Source organism: Papio anubis, chromosome 16, assembly GCF_008728515.1.
Source record: "Papio anubis isolate 15944 chromosome 16, Panubis1.0, whole genome shotgun sequence".
NCBI classification, from domain to species: Eukaryota; Metazoa; Chordata; class Mammalia; order Primates; family Cercopithecidae; genus Papio; species Papio anubis.
The window spans coordinates 13,945,346-13,966,124 of NC_044991.1; the positions used below are offsets into that span (position 1 = coordinate 13,945,346).

Sequence of the window (20,779 nt, forward strand, 5' to 3'; positions counted from 1 at the left end):
CAGAACAGTGCCCTCTGCCGGCATCCCTTGGTGCCTGTCTCTTGGAGGGCCCGGCCTCTACGGCTGTAGGGAAGGCTGAGTGCAGGAAGGCCAGGGCTCCCGCCTTCCTTGGGGAGCTGGGCAACCGGCATCATCGTTTGCACTGAGCTTGACTGTTCTCCATCCTGTCTCTGCTGCCAGATTAATCTTCTAAAACACCACTTTCATCATCTCACTGCCCTGATTAAAAGACCCACAGAGGTGCCTCATCGCCTTTTACATCAGGCTGCCGGCCAAGGTCTGGCATCCAAGGCCTTCCCTGACTATCACCTTCCCCCAGGGGTCTCGGCTTCTTTCAGCCCCCATGCCCCAGAGGACTTCATCACTCTCCCTCCAGAGGAGCGAGGGGCGTCATGCAGAGAGTGCCGGCAGTGGGGTGGACCGACCTGAGCCTGTCCCAATGATAATGATGGAAATTGCCCTGGTTCCTATTTACGACCTGCCATGTCTCTACACGAGCTAAGCACATGTCATATATTCGCTAATTTAGTCCTTACAGGGCAGCGTCTCACCATCCTCCTTTTACAAATGAGGAGCTGGAGTCAGAGAACTAAGACACTTAGCCAAGGGGTGGCCAAGCCAGGATCATGGACGCCAGAGCCCGGCTCCCAGCCGCCATCCTCTTCTGCCTCCTTCCGAGCTTGGCTGGGAGCAGGTGGGGGTTAGGCTGCCTCTCAAGGTCACTGTGAGAAGTGAAGTAACGGGTGTGCAGGGCATCTGGGCACACGATGTCAGCCAAGGTCAGGCTCTCGCATCCCCCTTCTCTTCCTGTTACTCAACATGAAGCCACTGTAGCGGCCGTGTCATGCCTTCAGCAAGTCGTTAGCAAGGGCCTACCATTTGCTGGGTATTTTCCTAGGCACTAGCAGCCAGGCTGCTCGTTTTGTGCTACATGTTCTGAAAGGGAAGGCTCATCATAACCAAAGGGATGCAGCGGGCACATTTTCAGTTGCTCCAGAATTGGTTACCAGGGCCACAGCTGTGGACAAAGATGCTAAGTAAACCACCTCCTAAAGAGATATGGAAGCTTAGGGCCAGCCCCCTTCCCCATGGCCCTAGTAAAGACGGAAGAATTGGTCCTGCTGCTGTGAGCTCCCCCTCCCCCTGCTCCCCGCTCCTCCCTGTCTGTATAAGATTGGAATGGTCAAGAGAGACGGGAGTGAGGGTGACCACTGTGTTGGTGAGTGGGTGCCCCCCCGTCACCCCCTTGCCCCGCCAAGGGAAGGAGGCCCAAGAGGATCCTCCTGAGACAGGATGCTGCCAGGAAGAGGAGGCTGGGACGGCACCCCAGTCGGATGCTCTCTGAGCTGCAGGAACCTGGTGGCAGCTGCAGCACAGGGTGGCAAGGGCGCCCTTGGGAAGCTCAGCACACATCCCCAGAGCTGTTTGGTCCCCTCTCGGAGGCGTTCCGTGGGGAGAGGCTTGGGGAGAAGCCTGCACCAGGAGCAGGAAAAGCAAGGATCACATCTGGAAGGGCGGCACAGGTGTTCCACGGAGGGCTTCTAGAAGGACCCACGTGGAGTGGAGTCATGTGGCCGACCAGACAGGTACTGACAAAGGAAGCTATTTCCCACCTGGAAAAGGGTAGGGGGCCTCTTCACTGGCAGGGCTGGAGGGGAATATGGCTGCCCCTTCCTGAGGAGACCGCAGCAACAGAGGAGGCTCAGCCCCAAAACCACCAGGCACTTCCCCCGCCCCCCACCACCACGGAGATAACAACAGATGGAACTGGACCCAGAGGAGGCCTGTGCAGAAGACGCGCGGCTCCTTCCTGGCCCCTCTGTTCCAAGTTACTCCAGAGACAGGAAGAAAAGATCTTGCTCCCCTCCCCACTCTTCTGGAAAAGAGATTTGAACAAATACTTCGGGAGTTTGAGCTGACCTGGCCTGCCTTTCGGTGACTAGGATGGTCTGAAACGTGTCGGGATCAGCCTGCTAGGAAGACCCAGCAGGAAGGGGACCTCTGCAGACCTTGATGGAAAAAAGTAATCAGGAAAAAGTAAAATGGTTTTGTTTCAGAGCCCATGGATTTGAGATTCTCCAAGAAACTGGTTCTACGAGCAAATAAATGATCAAGATCATTTCAGGCAGTGCAGATGACAAAACGCAGCTGAGGTGGGTGTTGATTTGCAGGGTAACTGGTTTGGGGGGGACAGGAAGTACTATGAGAAGAAGGGACATTCGCACTGAGATCCAGCAACAAGGTCAGTAAGTGCAAAGGCGCTGAGGCACGAACAAGCTTGGAACATAGAGGAACTTAAGGCCGGTGAAGACACATCCTGGTGTGTGCTGGAGAAGCAGAGGGAGGTGAGGTAGGCAGGGGCCACAGTGGGAGGAATTTCTATTTTATTCCAAAGGCAACAGGAAGCCAGTGGTGGATGGACATCAGAGTTTTTTTTTTGAGAGTCTCGTTCTGTCACCCAGGCTGGAGTGCAATGGTGCAATCTTGGCTCACCACAACCTCAGCCTCCCAGGTTCAAGCGATTCTCCGGCCTCAGCCTCCCGAGTAGCTGGGATTACAGACACGCACCACCACGTCTGGCTAGTTTTTGTATTTTTTAGTAGGGATGGGGTTTCACCATGTTGGCCAGGCTGGTCTCGAACAATTGACCTCAGGTGATCCACCCGCCTCCACCTCCCAAGGTGCTGGGATTACAGGCGTGAGCCACCGTGCCCAGCCGGACATCAGAGCTTTTATATCCTCATAGTGCCCAGCACTATTTGGGAACCTCACAAGTGGCTATTAATTACTTCACTTGCCTAAAGACCCCACTCTCAATGAGCAAACATTGACAAAATGCATGCTGCATTTGCAGATTTTATTCCTGAATGAAGGCATTTGCTGAATGAATGCTTGGATCAAGCATTTGCTGAGCACCTACTATGTGCCGATCCCTGTTCTAGATCCTGGGGATTTGTCAGTGAGTAATACAAAAATGCCTCCCCTCAGGGTGCTTACGTTCTAGGGGGGTGAGAGAGGTGTTCGATTGAACAGGTAAATTTTGCAGTCTATTAGGTGGCAATAGAGCAGAGCGGTGCAGAGGACATGCCAGGGCGGGGGCTGCAATATTAAAATGGGGAAGTCGGGAAGACCTTACTTGGAAGGTGACCTTTAAGCAGGATTTGAGGGTCAGAGCACCTGGCACCCTCTAGGCATGGTTGGCTCACCAGTGCCCCCTCAGAGGTGGAGCACTTTCTTTTCCTGGTGCCCAGCACTGAACCTCAGTAAAGTCCAATGAGCGTGGGAGGTGTGGAGGGACACCAGAGATGCAGACCTGCCCCTAGAGTCACTTGCAACCTATGGAGAGGAAAGAGGAGCCGACTCTGGATTTCTAAACTCCAGTGGAACCCAAAAAGTGGATCTTTCAAATCCTGAGGGAGGTTAGAGGAACCACCTCCTCAGTCTCCTTTAGGATCTCAGAAGAAGGTTCTGTTTGTTGTCCTCTACAATTCTTGCTTTCTGTAAGAGCGGTTTGGCCCGGGATCCGGCCTCTTGTCTCCTTTCATGGCTCTGGGCTGGCCATTCCGCAGCATCTTTTTAGCTGCCTCTTGACATCACCTGATTCAGCCACAGAGGGCGGGGAAGCCCAGATGACTGGGAGGGTGGACACACTGTGGGGCCAGTCGCATGTGGGATGGGTGTTCAGAAACAGTCGCTCAGTTCCAAAGCACTGCCTCTGTGACACCCAGGCCTTTCCCTGCCGCGTCCATTCAGATGTGGATGGGGTAGGAGCAACCCACCAGGCGGGTTTCCCTGGACACTATTTCTGCTGTGAAAGGAGCCCTGTAGCTTTCCATATCTGGGAAACATGCATGGGATAGACTGTCTTCTGGAAGGAGAGTTGGGGGCAGGAGGCAACCTGCTTCAGTGTCTATAAATAAAATGCATTCATTTTGGTACTAAAATGTTGTGTTTTTAAAAATGGAATACTAAAAACTTCGTGGCCCAAACTGGAGTGGCAAGAAGCACAGATTCAACTGATTCCAGGATGGGAACTGAAATTTACACTAAGCCACATCTACTGGACGATTGGTGCCCATCCTGGAGATGCGGAGGGAAACCCTTGGTTTTGCACCTGTGCTTCCTATTCCAGCATTCATTTCTGTCCAGGGTCCTGCCCTGCATTGGAGATCAGAGAGGACTGAGGAAGTGGCCTGGAGGAGCTCCAGGTCTGCTGCCTAGGAAGGGTTTCCAGGGACCTTGCAGGAAATACCTGATGTTAGCCAGGGAGGAGAATTCCAAAGGGAAGCATATGCAAAGTCCCTGACGCATGAAGCTGGAGGTCTTCTTGGGGAACTGTGTGCATTGTAGGGTTTGGGGAGAGAGGGGTGCCCAGCAGGTGAGGTCAGAGACAAGGATGAAGCAAGAACATGGAGCTCTTTGTACCCAGAGCAGAGGAGTTGGACATTTTCCAGAAGGGAGTGGAGAGCCATTATTAGAAGTGGCTCACCTGGATTTTTGCTTTGGAAAGATCAGCCTGGAGGAATTGGAGGGTAGAGTGGGAGAGAAGGTGCCTGGAGGTAAGGAAACCGAGGGCTGATGGGGACAAGGGGTAAGGAAGACAAGGCTCGCACCATCTCCAGCATTTGCAAAAATTGGGGAAATGTATTTTCAGCCCCTTAGAGTTGTCCTCGTTTCACACACCCATCCTTTTCGTTCAGAACACCAATTGATTTTTAAAGTGTGTTATCCTTTATTTACTTTAGAGACAGAGAAAACACAGAGAGAGTGACTTTCCCAGGTTGCAAATTGTCAGTGATGGAGCCAGGATTAAGAACTCGGACTGGCCAGCCCTCTGTGGATCGTATGATGTTTAGGTATACGATGCCCGTTCATTCTTCTGCCCTGCCAGCAAACAGAGCTGATGAATATGAGGAGCACGGTAGCTAAGAACTTGGTTCCATTCTAAAAAGGCAAGAAGGCTTGGAAGGCTCATTAGGAGAAAATATTGAACGGGCAGTTTTCGAGTTTCACCTGTGATCTGAGAGGGAAAGCGCATTTTCACCAAAGCCATTGTGTAACTGGTTCCGGGGGGCAGAGAGGAGTGACCAGAGAAGAGAATGGGGGCAAGAGACCAGGAGAGCAAAGACAGGGTCACCATCTAGAGGGCAGGGACTACATCTGATACCCCTGTAGACCCTCTGGATGCAGCCAAGGTTTAGAGCACTGGCTCATACCAGAAGAGTAGAATTAGGATTGCAGCGGTGTGTCCTTCAACAAAGCACTGACCCTCTCTGATCCTCAATTTTCTTATTTATGAAATTGGAATAATACCACTAACCTCACCAGTTTTTGTGGGTGGACGGAAATATATAAAACCTCCTTTTAGAAGGTATGATATATAGTACACATTCAGTGCCTCATAGGTGATTTCCAAATCATCTGTAGTAACTATGGCTTTTTTATGAGCATGAAAATAGTGTGTGCTTATTGCAAAAAAAAAAAAAAGAAGAAACTATTACTAAAAAGCAAAAAGAAGAAAGTAGAAAATATTCAAATCCTACCATTCAGAGATAGCCATCCGTCACATCCAAGCGTGTGCACCTCCTCCGTTTCTCCTCTGCATGTAAAAATATGTACATATTTTGAAACCAAAAACAAAATGTCATAATGCCATATATACTATTTGGAATTTATCTCTTTTCATTTAATAATATCTGGAGGATATTATTTCAGGTCAGAAAATATGATTTTAGGCCAGGTGCAGTGGCTCACACTTGTAACCCCAACATATTGGGAGGCAGAGGTGGGCGGATCACTCATGGTCAGGAGTTCGAGATGAGCCTGGCCAACATGGTGAAACCCTGTCTCTACCAAAAATACAAAAGTTAGCCAGGCATGGTGGTGGGCAGCTGTAATCCCAGCTACTCAGGAGGCTGAGGCAGGAGAATCTCTTGAACCCAGGATGGGGAGGTTACAGTGAGCAAGACTCTGTCTCAAGATATATGTGTATATATATACCATTATATGTATAATCGTATATATATATATGATTTTACATCTTCATTTTATTTATTTGTAAATCGAGAGAATTTTAAAACCTACACAAAAACAGAACAACGTGATAAACGCTCATTTGCCTGACAACCAGAGTCAGGACTTCCAAGATCCTGCCACACTTGATCCATCCTGCTCCCCTGCCATGATGATGGTGGTTACAATCATTTAAACCAAATATCAGCCTTCCAGTCACTGCCTCTAAACCAACCACAAGGCCATTATCACGCCACATAAAATTAACAGTAATCCTCCAGGAGCATCTACTGTTCAGTCCACATTCAAATTTCCCTGATTTACCCCCAAAGGTTCTTTTGCAGTTGGTTTATTACATGACGCATGCATAATGATTTCCCGTTGAAGGACACCAGGTTTCCAGGTGGTCATCAGGAAAACTGCCAAGGACAGTGTCCCCTTGCACATATCTGTGGACCCCTGTCCAATTATTTCTGCAGGACACACATTCCTAGAAAGGGACTTTCCAAGTCAAAGTCTACGTACTTTTTTTAAAAAGCTTTTAATAGTATTTGACAAATTGCCCTGCAGATAAATTGTACCGGTTTACACTCCTACCAGTGGGTACTGGCACCCTGGACAGCCCTGGGTCGTTAATGAAAGGAAATTAGAGAGAGAGAAGGCAGGTGGAGAGAAAAAGAGAGAAGGAAGAGAGGGCTGGAGTGAGAGGGGGCAGAGTGACACTGCAGAGCTCTCGGTGCCCCCTGGATGCCAGGCTGCCCGAGCCAGAGAGGAGCTCAGAGAACCAAGGGTATCAGCCAACCAGCGGCTGCACCAGATTAAGCCCTAAAGCAACGATTCAGTCGAGACCGAGAACAAAGCTGAAGCAAAGACTCTTCGATCCATTCTAATTAGGAGCTGCCTTTCCAGAGAAATCAGGAGCAGGCTGCCACGGCTGAAGGCAAAAAAAGAAGGAAAAGAAAAAACTGCTGCAACCCAGCTGTGCGCGAAGCTTGTCTGTTTTCTTAAAATCCCAAGAAAGAGCTGGTCTGCTGTGCTCACAGCCCAGGGGGACCCTGTCGTTCTGAGGGTTGTAGAATCGCACTGGGAGCAAGGATCTCTACCATCAAAGGTCAGGGTGCTTTTTGTACTGGGACCTCACTGAGGACAGGGAGAGGATGGGAAGGAGACCTGTGTGTGGGAGCACTGACCTTGCTGTGGCGGCTGCTGTTGTGTGTGTGTGTGTGTGTGTGTGTGTGTGTGTGTGTATGGCTATAGTTATAAATAATATAAATAATATAAATAAAACTAAAATTTATTTCAGATTTGAGAAAAGCAAATAAAATTAAGATACATTTGAAGCATGGAGCTACACACAAAAATAGAGAACAGGCTGGTTCTGGCCCCACAGCTTGTGCTAAGTTGGAGGTTGACTCTTGGGTGGACGCCATGATGTATTGCTTACCTTCAGTGTATCCTCTCCGGTTCGCACAGTATATTTATATGTTGATTACAAGTACCCAAAAAAGAACTAGTCCATGGATAAAAATGACCTAATTTTCTTTTTCTTTTTTTTTTTTTTTTTTGAGATGAAGTCTCACTCTTGTCGCCCAGGCTCGAGTGCAATGGCGCAATCTCGGCTCACTGCAACCTCCACCTCCTGGGTTCAAGCAATTCGCCTGCCTCAGTCTCCCAAGTAGCTGGGATTACAGGCGCATGCCACCACGCCTGGCTAATTTTTGTATTTTTAGTAGAGACGGGGTTTCATCAAGTTGGCCAGGCTGGTCTCGAACTCCCAACCTCAGGCAATCCGCCTGTCTTGGCCTCCCAAAGTGCTGGGATTACAGGTGTGAGCCACTGAGCCTGGCCCAAATGACCTAATTTTCAGTTGACCAAGCCATTCCAACAGTAAACATCAAATAACCTGAGATAAGGACCGTACTGAGCTCATAGTGCCAAGTCCAGAGATCCCCTGGTCGCCATATCATTTATCAGACGGCACTTAAATTAAAAGCAGACAGTCAACATATCACATATACTCCCCTAAAATATGCACAACTATGATATATCAATTAAAAAATTGTTTAAGGCAGGTAGGCCCTAGATCATGGTGGATTCTTGCAGTATAAAGGGAAGTTTTTCAGCAAAGAAAAAAGTTGTATGAACAAGCATCCTATTACTTTCAAAAAAAATCCGCGGTTCATGCCCTGTATCTTGATTTTATTTCACATGGCAACTCTTTGAAGTGGATGTTTGTGTCCCACTTCGCAAAAGAGGAGAACGCACCCCGGACAGATGACACGGCACCTGGCTTCTTCTTGTGACCTCGGGCTCCTTCTTGACATCTGTGAGTCTTTTTTTGCTTCCTGGCTCATTGCCTCATTGCAGATTCCCACAGCAGCCACCTTGCCCAGGGGCGAGCTGAACGCAAGGGACAAGCAGGGGGCTTAATCCCTGTGAGCCTCACCGTCGTCCCCAAATCTCCCCCAAAGCCTCTCCCAATGTGTTTCCTCTCACTCAACCTTCACGGCCACCCCAGGAAGCCAAGGCCACAGTTTTACATTACAGCTGAGGATGCAATGGGCCCGCGACCTGCATTCCCCAGGGCGGGCTCCCAGCGACGCCACAGCCGCCGTCAGACTCTGTGAATCTCAGGAAACCTCCAGAGGAAGGTCGGGCCCTTCCCAACTGCCTCCCCGCAGGTGCTTGCTGATCTCAAGGCAGAAGGTGGTCACGGTCGAGAAGCAGCGTGGGGCGGTTTCATCTGCACGTGGCACCCAAGGCTTTGCAATCACACAGCCTCTGGGTGCGAGTCTCTGCTCAGCCTCTACTTCACTGAGTGACCTTGGACAAGTCATGTCACCTCTCTGGGCCGTAACATCACCCACTTCAGATGTTTGCGGAGGGTTCACAGCCCAACGATAGCTGCAGACGCCCCAGCCCCTGCTGGGTGGAACACTCACCACTCACACTATTGTTTTAGTTGCTGCTGCTGCTGTCATCCTATCCCGGATAATCTCAGGGTGTGAAGTCTACTGCTCCCCACCCTTCGTCCAAAGGAGCTCTGGGACTGGGAGGCCTGGATCTCCGGTGAGTGACCCCTGGGAAGAGTGGCCGGCCGTGGCCCCAGAGAGGACTGGAGAGAGGCTCAGCGGGTGCTAGGAGGCCTGAGCTTGGTTGGTCTCTTGCCCTGGCTGGGAGGGCCTTTGCCTCGGGGCCTCTGGCATGACATGAGTGGGCTAGCAATCCCTGGAGTCCTCATGTCTCTCACTTCTTTGGCTTTCCACGCACAGTGTGCAGCCTAGGCACAGAGCCTGTGTGTCTCAACAGGCCCTGGCTTTTTGAGCACCAGCCACAGGCCAGGCCCCGCTCTAGGTGCGGAGGCTTAAGGGCTGGACAGGGCAGATAAGCCTCCTACTCCTTGCTCCATGGAGCACACACGCTGGTGAGGGAGAGAGACAATAAGCCAGTTCACAATCCCGTAGAGAACCACAGGTTGTAAAAATCACTGGAAAGAAAATACCAGAACACTCTAAACAAGACTCCAAAGGAGTCTTAGCAGGGAGGAGGTGTCCAGGAGAAGCCTCCCTGTGGAGACATGAAGGAGCAGGAGTCAGGCAGTGAACGGGGAGTTGTACATTAGCCAGAGGAAACAGCATGTTTGACGGTCCTGCAGCAGAGGGGCGTGGCCGGCAAAAGGCCAGAACTCCCAGGCACTGTGAGTGAAGGGAGCACAGGGAGAAGAGGCTTTGTGGCCGGGTGCAGTGGTTCACACCTCTAATCCCAGCACTTTGGGAGGCTAAGGCGGGTGGATCACTGGAGGTCAAGAGTTCGAGACCAACTTGGCCAACATGATGAAACCCCAACTCTACTAAAAACACAAAAATTAGTCGGGCGTGGTGGCTCATGCCTGTAATCCCAGCTACTCGGGAGGGAGGCTGAGGCAGGAGAATAGCTTGAACCTGAGAGGCGGAGGTTGCAATGAGCCGGGATTGCGCCACTGCACTCCAGCCTGGGTAACAGGGTAAGACTCCATCTCAAAAAAAATAAAATAAACAAAATAAAATAATAAAATAAAAAAGAAGAAGGATCAGAAGCCCAGCCAGGGCTTGGGAGTTACCTGAAGTGCAGGAGGAGGCCGCTGAAGGGTTTTGGTTGAGGGAGCAGGTGATGTAATTTTGGAGTTGGAGTTAAGGGAGGGGGGTCCCCACAGTTTCCCTCATTCATGCTTTCACTCATGAGACAGTTACAGAGCACCAAGGCTCAGCGAGGTGCAGGACTGGCCTGGGGCAGGGAGGGGAACCTGTGCTCTCTGACCCCCCAGCAGCCTCTCCAGGGCCTCCTTGGCTGGGCTGATAGACCTGTGTTTTAGCTTGGACCTCTGTCCACCGCGCTTCAGGGAGGGCCCCACACACGCCTTGGCCAGCGTGTGATGAGCACTCCAGGAGGCGTGTGGTGTGGGACAGAGTCAGATTGGAACTGAGGATGGGAACCGCGCCTGCACAAGGAGAATGTCCATAAACAGCTGCAGAAGACGGAGAGGGAGGGGTGGAGGAGGGATGCAGGCTTCACTGGAGTCCTCACTCCACCACTGCTGCTGTTATGACCCTGCCACTCCCTGGGGTTTCACTACCTCTGGAAAATGGGAGGTTGGAAAAGACCACTGATTCTCTCTCACTCGCTATGTGTTTTTTGTTTTGTTTTTTTTAAGAGACCAAGTCTCGCTATGTTGCCCAGGCTGGTCTTGAACTCCCGGCCTCAAACAATCCTCCTGCCTCCGCCTCCTGAGTGGCTGAGATCACAGGTGCGTGCCACTGTGGCCGGCTTGACCATTGATTCTATAACAGCAGCCGGTGGAATGGTGGAAGCAGCCAGACACACTTGGGGATTACCTTGGGCAAGCCTATCTGAACCTCAGCTTCCCCATCTGTAAAATGGGATGGTTGTTCCTCCCTTGCTGGGCCACTGTGAAGGTGAGATGTGCCGTGGGAACATGCCGGGCACACAGTGGGGGCCTGGCCAGGGTGGCTGCCCTCGCTGCATTTCAGAAGGGGTGGCTACAGCAGTCCCCAGCCTGCAGCAAGAGCTCTCAGCAGAGCCTCCTTCTCTGTCCTCGCCCTTCTGGAGTTGCCACATGTTCCCTTCTCTTGTAGGCTCTGGGACTCCCAGCTCCCAAGAGAGAGGCAGACACCAGGATATGGGGGTGTTGCCTAGGGCTGAGCCTTGAGGTAAGGTGGGGATCCCACTCCTCCCCCACACCGCATGGGCAGCCTTGGGGCCTCATGCAGGACTGGCCCGGCACCAGCCCCCACCCACGGGCTGCAAAAGCAGTGCAAAGGCCCAAAGAAAGGTGAGTGATGGAGGGAGAGAGAGCCACGTGGGTCAGGGGGAGCTCCAAGATCCCTGGACTGCTAGTGCTAGGTGGAGCTGGGAGACGCCTCCACCTACCCAAACCTAGAATCGCATGGATGGGAAGATACAGGCCCAAGCCGTCCCAGTGCACAACCCTCGCAGCTCACACACCATGTCAGCTTCCCTTCTCTCCCTCCCTTCCTTGGGCAGGGCAGGGCTACTTTAGGGCTGGGGCAGGGAGGCTCAGAGAGGTGCAGAGACTTGCCCCAGCCACATAGCGGGCAGTGTGCCTCTGATCAGCACTTCCTCTGTGCCAGGCTTCTACCTCCTTCATCTCCTTTAATCCTCACAACCTTTCAAGGTGGGAGTGACTTAATTTTTTTTTTTTTAGACGGAGTCTCGCTCTGTCACCCAGGCTGGAGTGCAGTGGTGAAAAAATTAGCACCCGACTAATTTTTGTACTTTTAGTAGAGACAGGGTTTCACTATGTTGGCCAGGCTGGTCTCGAACTCCTGACTTCAGGTGATCTGCCTGCCTCCGCCTCCCAAAGTGCTGGGATTACAGGCAGGAGCCACTGCGCCCGGCCTGTTTGAGTGATTTTGCCCATTTTACAGATGAGGAAGCTGACATTCAAAAAGGTGAAGCTGAGTACTCTAGCATGCAGGGGGTGGGACTCGCATAGACCCTGTGTTCATTTGCTCACAAAGCAGCAGCTCAAGCAGACACGCAGGCGCCCGGGAAGGATCCCGCGGCTGGGGATGCTGGAGGAAAGGCCTGCGGGGAAACTGCTGTCCTGGAGGGCCTGTCCCAGGGTACAAGGAAGATCCAGGTCATAAACACTGTGAACCGGGGCAGCTGGAACCCCTAGCCTGGAGGGTTGGAGAAAAAGGCCCCCAGGAAGGGTGGAGGGAGGGCTTCTGAAGTGGGGCAAGGGGCCAGTAATAACCGAAGGAAGCACCTACTGAGGACCAGGCACATAGTAGGCCCCCAGCAAGTTCCAGTTCCCTTCTGCTCCTCCCTAGGGATGCCAGTCCTGCCGACACCACAAGCCACACACTCAGGGGCTCAGTGTGCAGTCAGGAGCTCCCCGAGGTGACTGCAGGGTGGCCAACGCCCCTTGCCACGGTCCTATCACTTTCCCCCAGGATCCGTGTCCCCCACACCCTGCATGACTGGACGCCTGGGTCACATCACGCCATACTTCGCCACACCTGGTTGCACGGCGCCCCTCGCCATTCAAGCTGGTCAACACCTCCAGGACAGCGGCCAAGGCAGTGGAGCCCAGCAGAGGCGGAGGAGAAGTTGGGACTAGCAGACCCTCCTGACCCCGTTCTGATCGCACTCACTTACAAGGCCATCTGCTTGGCGGTGCGCCGAGCTCAGGGCACTGGGGCAGACAGTGGCACCCGCACAGCCACGTGCTAGCCTCTGGGGCCTGGCCGGCTGCTGGTCAGGAGGTCTGGCTGGCCTTCTTGCTGCAGCTGCCAGCCTGGACAGGCAGCAGGGAGTTCCTGACTCCCCAGCCCACACCCTCCCCAGGCCAGAGACCCAGGGATAGGAGTGTCGAGGGTCTCAGTGACCTAAGAGGAAGGGGAAAGGGTTTGGGGAGGGGAGGGACAGAGGCAGGCAGTGTGTGCCCTTCTTAGGACACGCACTGGGCACTGGACTGCATATGGACCCCAGGGCTCTGGAGACCACTGAAGAGCTCAGTGGCCCCTGCCTGGCAGGTCCCCAGGGCCTCCTAGAATGACCACCAAAGCCTCCTAATCACCTCCTTACATCTGTTTGGACCCTTTTAATCCAGGTTCGCCAAGGTCTCCAGGGTACCTGTGTCCTCACAACATAGCATGTCACTCTGCCTGTCTAAAGCTTTCAGAGGCCTCCTGTGCCCCTGGGTTAGTGACCCAAATCCTTGCCCTGGTGTGCACCCACCTCACCAGCCTCATCTTGCCTCACTCCCCCTGGCCCCCACATCCCCGGGCTCTCTGTGTCACACACACACACACACACACACACACACACACACATTTTTGGCACTTTCATTTCAAAGGCCTTCCTTTGGTTTTGTTTTTCCTGGCTACTCTGTGTTAACTTTTTGTGCCTCAGTTCCTTCATCTAGCAAATGGGGTACTTAATAGTTCTTAATAGATGCTTAATAGTTTTAAGGGAGGAGACCACCCCTCATATCATCTTATGCCCAATTTCTGCCTCCAAAGAAAGAAGAAGTAAAAACTAAAAAGGCAGAAAAGAAATCCACAGGCAGACAGCCCGGCGCCACACCCTGGGCCTGGTAGTTAAAGATCAACCCCTGATCTAATCGGTTCTGTTATCTATAGATTACAGGCATTGTATAGAAATGCACTGTGAAAATCCCTGTCTTGTTTTGTTCCGATCTAATTACCGGTGCATGCAGCCGCCAGTCACGTACCCCCTGCTTGCTCAACTGATCACGACCCTCGCACGCGCACCCCCTTAGAATTATGAACCCTTCAAAGGGACAGGAATTGCTCACTCCTGGAGCTCAGCTCTTGAGACAGGAGTCTTGCCGATGCCCCCGGCCGAATAAACCCCTTCCTTCTTTAACTCGATGTCTGAGGAGTTTTGTCTGTGGCTCGTCCTGCTACAATTTCTTAGTTTTGTTTCCTGCAAAGACAGACCCTGAGATAAGTGTTCAGGAACAAGCAGTTTATTTTGGAGGTTGCCCTAAAAGTAGCATGGAGGGGTGGAGAAGTGAGACAGGGTGTGCACTGCTATGGGGTACCCCTGTGCGGAACACGGCCTCTATCACCTGGGGGCCTCTGAGAGGCAGCATTAGCAGGAGACGCCTCAGATCTGCCAGCCACAGGGCAAGGAAGCTGGAGTATTTACCCTCCAGCTCCCATCCGTCATTGGTGAGGGGGAGCTTCAACTCCCAGCACTCCCATCCTGAGCCTCTCAGGCCTGCAGAGTGACCCAAGACACTGGCAGTAAGCAGAGAACTGTCTTCAGGGTGCCCCTGCGGTGGGCTGAAGGAATATGGGCAGGACATTAACAGCCTCTGCTTTTGTTTGCTTCGTTCTCACAGTGTTGCTCCAATTAAAGTGCTTATCATGCTGTCTGGCACCTAGTAAGTATTCGCTGAGCCTCAGCTGGATTATAATAATAATAAGGGCCTGTGATGATTAAGGATAAAGTCACTATGTTTCCTCGCACCTCAGGGCCTTTGCCCAGGCTGTTCCCCCTGCCTGCCCCTCCTCTGCCCAGCTTCTCTCCACCTGGTGAACGAGTTATTCTTCAGCTCACAACCCGAATGTCACCTCCTCTGGGAAGCATTCCTGGCACCACTGGTTTAAATCAGATCCCTCCCCCTTAGATGTGCTCAGAGCTCTGACTCTGCCCCTTTTCTTTTTTCTTTTTTTCTTTTTGAGGTGGAGTCTTGCTCTGTTGCCCAAGCTGGAGTGCAGCAGTGAAATCTTGGCTCACTGCAACCTCCGCCTCCCGGGTTCAAGCGATTCTCCTGCCTCAGCCTCTCAAATAGCTGGGATTACAGTCGCCTGCCAGTACGCCTGGTTAATTTTTGTATTTTTAGTAGACACGGGGTTTCACCATGTTGGTCAGGCTGGTCTCGAACTCCTGACCTCAAGTGATCCACCCACCTCGGCCTCCCAAAGTGCTGGGATTACAGGCATGAGACACTGCGCCTGGCCTCTGCCCCTTTTCTCTCAGAGCATTTCATCATCGCAGTTGCCACTTTACATGTGTTTGCATGGCTGGTTGTGATACTTTGCTTGTTGTTTGTCTCTCCCGCTGGACCAGGAGCTCCATGAGGGCACAGACTGGGTCTGTTTTGCTAACGAAGACGTGTCTGGGGTGGAGCCCAGTGTCAGCATGCAGGGAGGGCTGGATCAGGCACTGGTGGAGTGGAGAGAGAGGAATCTGAGGATCAGCGGGGGAACAAGCACAAACTGAAAAGAACACAAAGAGGTGAATTCCAGACTAGAGCCATCGTGAACTAGGTAGTTTTTTTAAAAAAATTATGTATTTATTTATTTTGAGATGGGGTCTCACTCCTGTCACCCAGGCTGGAGTGCAGTGGTATGATCTCGGCTCACTGCAGTCTTGACCTCCTGGGCTTAGGTGATCCTCTCACCTCAGTCTCTCAAGTAGCTGGGACTACAGGCATGTGTCATCACACCCAGCCAATTTTTTGTATTTTCGCAGAGATGGGGTTTTGCCATGTTGCCCAGGCTGGTCTCAAACTCCTGGACTCAAGCGATCTGCCTGCCTCAGCCTCCCAGAGTGTTGGGAATACAGGCGTGAGCCACCACGATCAGCCTAAGTAGCTATTTACGAAGTAAATGGACAGACAAGGCTATGTGTCTGTGGGACCTGCTTCATTTTCCTCCTGAGCATCCAGGAAGACTACATTTCCCAGCCTCCTTGTAACCTGCTGGGGTCATGTGACCATCTGTGACCAGTGGAGTGTGGGAGGAAGTGATGTGCAGCATCACTCCCAGAGGAGTCTCCACACAATCTCTTTTCCAGACTTACCAATCCCAGAGCAAGTATCAGCACACCTCTTCTGTAAACACTCAAGGGCAAATGTTCTGTTTTCTGGACCACAAAGTCTCTGTCGCAGCTACTCAACTCTACCATCAAAGTGCTAAAGCAGCCCGTGTAACCGAATGAGTGAGGCTGAGTCTCAATAAAACTTTATTTACAAAAACGGGTCATTGTTTGCAAACTTCTGTGCTACGGGACGGTGGGGCCACTGGACAGAAGGAACCACATATAACTGGGGAACAGAGCCCACCTGCCTCACCACAGCCAACTTTCATTCAACTGCGTGAGAACTAAAACTGTTGTTGTGTTAAGACACTGAGGCATTTGGCATTATTGTTATAACCATTAGAATATCACAACTCATATGGAATGTCACAGAGGAGGTGACAGTCATCTTGGGCCTTGACAGATAAGTAAGTCATGCTCCAGGTGGACAAGATGAGAAAAGGCATTCTCAGGGACGATGGAACTCACATGAGCCAACCGGTTGAAGGGTGGAGTGTAGTGTGGAAGATATCAGAGGGCTTGTGCTACAAAAGCACATAAACAGTGGTCATAAGGGAATGGAAGTAGGAATCGAATGTGTGAAGGACAAAACAAGGGAGAGAGGGATGGAAAGGGATCGTGCACTTGGCTGCCTCTGTCTCCTAATGCACCTTGCATTTCCTACCATTTCTGTGTCGTCATCCATGTGGCATCCCTGCCTGCCATGCCCTCCCTTCATCTACTGCTCAAGTCCCATCCTTCCTTTAGGACTTGATTAAATCCCTGCAGGCTCCATGTGCAGAGAAGCAACAGGACCTATCAGCAAGAGTGCAGGCTTTGAGGCCAAATAGTCCTGTGTTCAAATCCTGCTCTATCAATAAGGGAAGCTAAAAAATTAACTATTAAATATAAAGAAACAAAGACTTCCTTGGTTTGAAAACTTTCTTCCTTCTCAGAATAAGAAATGTCTTCCAGGCAAAGATTAAAGCCAGGGTCATTAATAGGAAAATAGTTTAAAGATGAATCCAAGGACATAACTATAAAGCCTCTTATTAAGACCTTAGAAAGATTTAAGGTGGTACCTCATAGACCTTTTCAAGCAGACAAAGGCCTTCTAAGGATCTTAACAGCATATGTTGAAGACCCTTTCTGTTAAATAATAGAGCTTCTAAGAATCATAAAGGCAGTCTTGCCAAGAGCCCAAGGTGAAAAAGAGATTTGTGGGTATGACTTTTGTCTAATGGAAGGGATTATAAATTGACTCATAAGATAAGAAACCTATACAATTTTTAAAGGGCCTGTTTCGGCTTTGAATTAAAGGGTTAGAGAGGGCACCAAATGAAAAGGGAGACTTTGGACCATAAAATCTCTATGGGCAGAAAGCAGGTTAAGAAAAACTGGTCAGCTGCAAACACTGGACATTTTTTATGGAAACCCAAGGGTGGTCCAGAGGAAAGAACCAAGAGCCCAGAGGCCGGAGTAAGGAGCCATGTGGGGAGTCTTTCCCAGGCAGTTGGACTGAGGACTATTCCAGGAACTGGCAACATGCGAAAATAATAGTTCATTTTTTAGCTTCTCTTATTGACAGAGCAGTATTTGAACACGGCCTATTTGGCCTCAAAGCCTACACTCTTGCTGATAAGTCCTGTTGCTTCTCTGCACATGGAGCCGCAGAGATTTCATCAAGTCCTGAAGGAAGGATGGAACTTGAGCCAGATGGATTTCAGAATTGCTCTAGACCAGTGACTCCTGTGTGTCTCCTGCTCCTCCACTTTTAGTTTAGGGGTGCCTATGGTGTTAATAGCTTTTCTGTGCCTGACCCACCATTGTGGAGTAGGAGTAGGAGGGCAGATAACTCACTTCTTTAGCTCACAGGTCTTCCTATTGAATGGGAGTGGCACTCAAGGAGCTGTACCCAAGAAACGCCACCTGAGGAGATGCATTCCTACCTGCACCTGGCTGGATCTTGGCCTTTGAGCAGATGCCACACAGATCTTGAGGGGAAGGAATGAACAGGTTTTGCATGAGGGGCATGTATTCATCTGCTAGGGCTGCCATAGCAAAATTCCACAGCCTGCGTGGCTTAACAAACAGGAATTTATTCTCTCGCTGTTCTGGAGGCTGGAAGTCCAAGATCAAGGTGTCAGCAGGGTTGGTTTCTTCTGAGGTCTCTCTCTGGCTTAGAGTCGGCTGCTTCCTCCCTGTGTCTTCCCACAGTCTTCTTTCTGTGTGTGTCTGTGTCCTAGTCTTTTTTAATAAGGACAACAGTCATTTTGGATTAGGGCCCATGATAATGACCTCATTGTCATTTAATCACCTCTTTAATGAACCTGTCTTCAAATACAGTCACATTCTAAGGTACTGGGATTAGGGCTTCAACATATGAACTTTTGGGGAGACACAGTTCAGCTCATAACAGGGGTGGGTATGAATCATCGTGAATAGCTGTGGCCAGAAGGCAAATTGCGGCAGATGGTATTTTCCAAGATGCTCCCACATACTCGTCCTGCAAGGAACACTGCCACTCCTCCATCAGGAGGTGGGGTCTGTGTCCCCTCCCCTTCAACCTGGATGGATCTCTATGACTATCTTAGAGCAGAGCAGTACTCCCAATAGAATACAACAGCAGTGACGCTATGTGACTTCTGACAGTAGGTTGGAAAAGGCATCACAACCCCTTAGAACCCAGTCACCATGCAGTAAGGGAGCCAGAACACATGGTGATGGACACTTAGGAGTTTCAGCTGTCAGCTCCAGGTGAGCTCCCAGCCACCAGACACATGAGGGAGGAGGCCTTCAAACCAGCTTCAGCCCCAGCCCCTAGCCCTCAGCCCCCATCTAACTGTGACTGAGTGAAAGACCCTGGTGAGAACTACATGACTGAGCCCAGTCAACTGCCGATGCATGAGAGATGTAATCACAAATGATTGGTGTTGGTTTGCACCCAGTAAGTTTGGGGTGGTTCGCAATGCAGCAAGAATAACTGATACACTGGAGGGGTGAATATGAGCCAAAAAGAAGGAAGGAGGCAAAGATGGGAGGAAAGAAGAACTCAAAATGTTGCAAGTCAGGGACTTTGTCTTATTCACCGGAGTCCTGGCACATACTAAGTGCTCAGTTAAACCTTGTTGAATAGTGAATTAGTGAAGGGAGACAGAAGGATGGCAATTTTGAGTGCACTGACTTCTTTTACGGCACATTTGGAGACAAAATGTCCAAATGTGCATTTGTCCAAATGTGCATCCCCAGGATGGACCCGGGAGAGACTATACGTTCCCAGACAGAACCTTTGGCTGCCCAAGAGCCTCTGAGGGCACGGTTGAAGAAGAAGCAATGGAGTCAATGGGTTTGACCTGGGCCTTAGGAGAACAGTTTGTTCCTGAACAACCAGCAGCCAACCTCCTGGGACTGAAAACTCCCAGCAGGGCAGGGCAGGGAAGAGCAGGGCAGGTGTGGAGTCCAGGAAAGAGTTTGCCTCAGAGCCGGGCCTCTGAGGACTGGACATGCCTGGCCCATGGCTAGAACACCAACCAGCTTTCAAGGGCCGGTCCAGTCGTCGTCCAACCGCCCCCACCTCCAGCTGTCACTTGGGTCTGCCTCGAATTGCTTTCTGTCTTACCCATCATCCCTTCCTTCCCAACTGTCCAGCCTTCAGCCTTGGTTTATTCCTGGGTTGTTTCACTTCCTCTGCTTCTATTTTCAGCAAACAGCCCGATCTCATTTAGGGGGCGGGCAGAAGAGTCTGTTTTATTTGCTTTTCATTTATTTTCTTCCTTTCATCCCATTCTTCTCCTTTTAACCAATTTCCTTCCAGGACTCTTTAATGTTCTTTATAATGCTTCCACTGTTCTTGTTAGAATTCTAGTCCTGCTCCCTGATATCTCCCCTGGGCTCTTTTGCTAATTTTTCTTCTCTCTGTGTGTTGCTCTCATTCCTCCTCTTTGCCACTTTGTCTCTCTCTTTCTCATCTCATCTGCCCTCATGCCTTCAAGCTCTTGAGTATCTGCCTTACCCTCTTCCCCTCTGCAAATTCCTCTCCTGTTTTTTCCTCCTTCTCTCTGCTTTTCCTCCTCAAACTGGGTTGTGGATGTTGTCCGCCTCGGAGCAGGACACACTGTAAGGCCGAGGCTCCCCAAGGGCCGGGCTGTGATCATTTTATTTTTACAACGTCCTTGGATAGATGGAAATGCTTGTGCAGGGTGGGGTTTGATGCTGGCTGGGAGGGGACCAAGATGGCAAATAGCGCTTGTGATTAATATAGGTCAGTTGTCGCGCTGTGTCCCAGTGGTCCCGGTGAGAGGAGAACCTTGTCATCTGGGGCCCAGTTTTGCAGAGGTGGCCTCCGTGCTGTCTAGGGGAAGTTGGGACTGTGGCAGGCGAGGGAGACAGGTCGGCTGCTCTTCTGGAACCAGAGGGCTGGTGCAAGAGGCCCTCCCTCCTCCTGCACTTCCTTGGGACCTGGGAAAGCAGGAAGGGCCTTCATGAGGGCACTTCTCCTTCCTACATGCTGGATCCTGGGGCTGCACCCTTTCTAGCACAAGAATGGAATGGCAGGATCAGGCACACTGGGGAAACAGCAGCAAATACCTCTGCTCGTTCCACCAAAAGTGTTGAGTGCCCTTTTGGTGCCAGGCACTGTGCTGGGGATGGGGACTTGACAGTGAGCAAAGCGGACATGGTGCCTGCCCTCACAAAGCTTACATTCTAAGAGGGAGACAGACATTAAAAAGCAAACAAATAAAAATGCAATGGCAAATCATGCAGAGTGAAAGAGATGGCATGCTGTAGGAGAGAAACCCAGGGATCCTAATTTAGATAGAGGAGCAGAAAGATGCATTTCTGAGAAAGTGATATGTCTCTTGCAATCTGAAGCAGGATGAGGTGTTGTCCAGTTGAAGAGCAAGAGATA

General features: G+C 51.0%; 1 long non-coding RNA gene across 1 annotated transcript in view; it reads right to left on the reverse strand.

The window, feature by feature from the left end:
• Positions 1-4,708: 4,708 nt before the first annotated feature.
• Positions 4,709-20,779, reverse strand: part of LOC116270734 — a 48,985-nt gene continuing 32,914 nt past the window's right edge. The window contains exons 2-3 of the long non-coding RNA XR_004178900.1: positions 5,544-5,599; positions 4,709-4,884 (exon numbers count right to left, since the gene is read on the reverse strand). This is a non-coding gene — a long non-coding RNA (uncharacterized LOC116270734). The remainder of the gene's footprint in view (positions 4,885-5,543; positions 5,600-20,779) is intronic.